Genomic DNA, 3,905 nt, shown 5'->3' with positions numbered 1-3,905 from the left:
TCCTATAATTTTTAAGTCTGATGGTCAACACCCCAACAGCACATGTGAAATTCTGTTGTCATTTTTGTCATTTGTCAACTGCTTGAACTGCTCTTTCATACATAGAATAGCACAAAATCATTACCTTCTGGATCTTTCATATGGGACTCCTCATCATTGCCATGAGCCATTTTAGCCATAAGGTAACAACACTCAGGCATTGTATCTCCAGCTTCCTCGAGTTATATACTTGGAGAGACTTTGGTCTTTGAACTTGACCTTTGAACTTGAGTCCCCAGGTGTATAAGTGTATTGAAGTGTATAATATAAAAAAGGAGGGGTCCAAGTGCAGAACCCTTGGGTACTCTCTGAGTAACAAGGTGATGACTTATGCGTACCTATAGAATTAAACTGTAGACAGAGTGGGATGCAAGGTGACTGGTGAGTCAAGAGATGGTGTGGCCAGCGGTTCAGGCAGGTCTGGAATTATGGTGGTGGCCAGAGGGTCTGGAGGCATCAGCTCCTTTATGGGAGTGGGATGCAGCAATGCCCTCATGGAACAGGGCATAAAGAGAACAGGATGTAGCAGAGGTGGTGCCCTAATGAAGGCAGGTCATGGAGGAGGCGGTACCCTCTTAGATGAAAGTCAAGTCAATTTTTTTTTTATATAGCACTTTTTACAACACACATTGTTACACAGCAAGCCAGGTCCATGATGAGCAATCCAGAGGAGACAGAGGCAAGGAAAAACATCCAGAGCAGAATTAAGGGAGGATCAAGACTAAAGAAGAAAGCAATCTTCCTTGGGAGGCCCAGCTAATGCTATACTACATTCTAAATAGTCCATGTGACCAGTACAGTATAGGTGCAGGAATCTCAGCTACTTCAGTGGATCTAGGGTTTGTGAGCTGTTTCTGCATTCACTGGGGTAGATGAAGTAGGTGATGGATATGGCAGCACCAGTTCATCTATTGCCAGCACCAGGACAATATGCTGTCATCGATGTTGTCATCATTGTCACAACCCAGTTGAAAGCATGAAGGTCTGGACAACAACATTTACACCTCAGATTACCTGAAACTCCATGACTGGGGTCCCAGGCCCTGCAACTTTATATGCAGAAAGCTAACCAAAAATTGTGAGTAAATACGTGAATCATTAACCTACATTTAATAATTGGGAGGGTGTCCAGGATTAAAGCTGGGCTGTTCCATAACTTAGGGGATTTGAAAATACTCTGGCCCAAGCTATAGCATTATGAACCTTTAATAATGGTGTGTACTAGTTACAAATGATTAAGTGTACCACCATGATTTCAGGGAAATTTAAATTAGATATTAATTCAGTCTCAGTGCTAAAAGCTGCAAGCTCTCCATGAAGTTATTGACCATCTACCAAAAATTTGAAACGCCACGCATGAACTAAAAGCTCTACAATTAATGGAATGTTTATTGATTAGTCAGCAATAATGGAGTTGATCATACATGAAATGATGAACATAGGTGAATATGGACCATATGTATCAAATTCACTAGAATTTTTAAAAACAAGACTCATGAATCAAGAAGGCTTGATTTTAGAAAAGGAAAGAAAATATATCTAAATTTATTTAAATATTTTATAATTTATTTTAAATTGATTTAAACAACCTATTAAGGATGAAAGAGAACTAATGAGCTTGATTAGTGACTGACTGATTACTCAACAAAATGGAGGTATGAGGGAATTCCCTAATCTTATTTGTTTTACAATAATTACAGATTATTAGTAACATCAACTTTGCATGTGTATGGAGTTATTATGCACTATTTTAATTCAATGTGTCCTTCAATGTTATCTTGCCAGAAGTTGGATCACTTGCTTGGCTAAGCATAAGGCTTGGTTTTGCAGGCCCACACAGCAATGATCTGGCTGTCCATAGATCTTCCAGGAGAAAGGAGGTAGCCTTCCTGCTTGCTCCAAATCTGGCCTCTTTTTGCACTGTGATAAGCACAACAAAATCATAAGAAAACTCCCCCACCTTTTTTCCAAGCTTTTTCAATTCTGCTAACTAACCTTTTCTAAACTGTTCTTGGGATTAATAGGAAACTGTTAAGGGTGGGGGCTGGTTCATATTTATTGTCTCAGACTAGTAGGATTTGAGTTTCCTATTGAGGCATAGAAAGATTCACCACACACAAAGAAAATTAGAGCAAAATAAGATAAAGGTATTTTTGCAAAGTTCCATACTTCAATGTCATAACACAATATATGTAACATAATAGCATGAGCATCTAATTACCTACCATTTCATGTAAATGGGTTACTTCAACTTAGAGATAGACACTATTAAAATCAACTAATATATTTCCATCTAACCGGTTAGTATAAAATTACCAGTAAACATCATTAGAAGCAGTTAACTATCCTTTTTGCTATATACATTTTGTAAGCAAATGGTAATAAACAAATAATAAAATATCAATGAACAAGTTTCCTGTCACGAGTAGTCCCTCCCATCTTCCGTGTTTTCCCTGTCTTGTGTATTTTAGTTCCATGCCATAGTTTCGTTTTCTCCGCCCCTCATTCGACTTTGTACATCTGTCCCTCGTTTAGTTCATGTATTTAAGCGCTGCCTTCTGGCCTTGGTCTTGGCTGTTCATTGTTTATTTTAGTCCGTGTGTTTAGTGAAAGATTTTGAAAGCCCGTCTCTGTATACCTGTAGGTTTGTACTCCGTGTATCCTAGCCTTCGTCTTTCTTAGCCCCGAGTTTTCCTAGCGTCTTTTGTTATAGTCCGATTCCCTTGTTTGCCGTCGTGTACTTGTGTGTTTGTTTAATCATGTATCCTCGGACTCTCCGTACTGGCTCTATGACCCTGGACTACTCTGACGACTACGAATCTGGATTTTCCCCTAATAAATTTCGCTCTTCTCCGCACATGAGTCCGCTTCCTTACTGCTCACCCTTATATTTCCAAAATGAAAGAAAGAAAGAAAGGAAGAGAGAAAAAGAGAGAAACACTAATTCAAAGGGTACATTAAGCTTACCAGACATTAATGTGCAACATTTATTACAGGATGAGGTAAGAATGTCTGAATAACGTGTGTATTGTTTTAATCTGTTCACCAGAAAAATGAATTTTTGCAGGTTTGTAGCTATTGGATTAGCAAACATTAGCCTACAGTGCACACTGCCAAAATAACCGGAAAAGTTACTGAAGAGTTTTGCTTGAAGCAGCAGAAAAATAAGTTTATCCTGCACGCTTGTACAGGAAAGTGGCATACTTTTTTTGCTGTAATTATTTATTGATATGATTTATAATAGTAATAATAATTACAAAAATAACCACTATTCCAGTGATAACGTTATATCCTATAGGTCATATCCTATATTTAACACACTGGCCTTCTGCTAAAGGAATTGGAGTTTAAGGGTTTAGGGTAGTATATTTACTAGCTAGAAAGCTAATTTTAAGTGTTCGCGTGCAAAACCAAGACGGCAGGCTACAATGCATGCTCCGCATGCAATGTAAACAATACATTTATAGCTGCTTTTAATTTCTTAGTCATAAGACAAATTGTGAAACTAAACTTTATTGCCTTTGAACATTCAAAATGTAAAATGGCATCTTACGGCTTTTCTTATTCAACAACAACACACTGGTGTTCCAAGAGTGAATCAGTGGCTGAATTGGATAACACTGAGAGGTGCATTAAAGAACTTGAGAGTGCAGCAGGAGGAAGGGGTTAATGAGCATTGTCTTCCCCTTATCTGACTGGTTCTGCCAGCTTAGCCTGAGGCAGCTTCCTGAGGAAGATAGTATACCAGAGCTCAGAGACCACAACCAGCTGGTGCTCTATGAGAGACCTGCATCCACCTACCATATTATAACAGTTGCTTGGCAACATGACAGAACAACAGCACTTACTGCATTGCAGTTGTGTCT

General features: G+C 38.6%; 1 long non-coding RNA gene across 1 annotated transcript; it reads right to left on the bottom strand.

Moving 5' to 3' along the window:
• Window positions 1-1,401: 1,401 nt before the first annotated feature.
• Window positions 1,402-2,884, bottom strand: LOC118241255. Its single transcript, XR_004775937.1, has 2 exons — window positions 2,678-2,884; window positions 1,402-1,959 (listed from the first exon to the last, which is right to left on the bottom strand). It is a non-coding gene; the product is annotated as an uncharacterized LOC118241255 (long non-coding RNA).
• Window positions 2,885-3,905: the final 1,021 nt, after the last annotated feature.

Source organism: Electrophorus electricus, chromosome 4 (genome assembly GCF_013358815.1).
Source record: "Electrophorus electricus isolate fEleEle1 chromosome 4, fEleEle1.pri, whole genome shotgun sequence".
NCBI classification, from domain to species: Eukaryota; Metazoa; Chordata; class Actinopteri; order Gymnotiformes; family Gymnotidae; genus Electrophorus; species Electrophorus electricus.
This window is presented reverse-complemented; position numbering and strand designations above follow the sequence as displayed.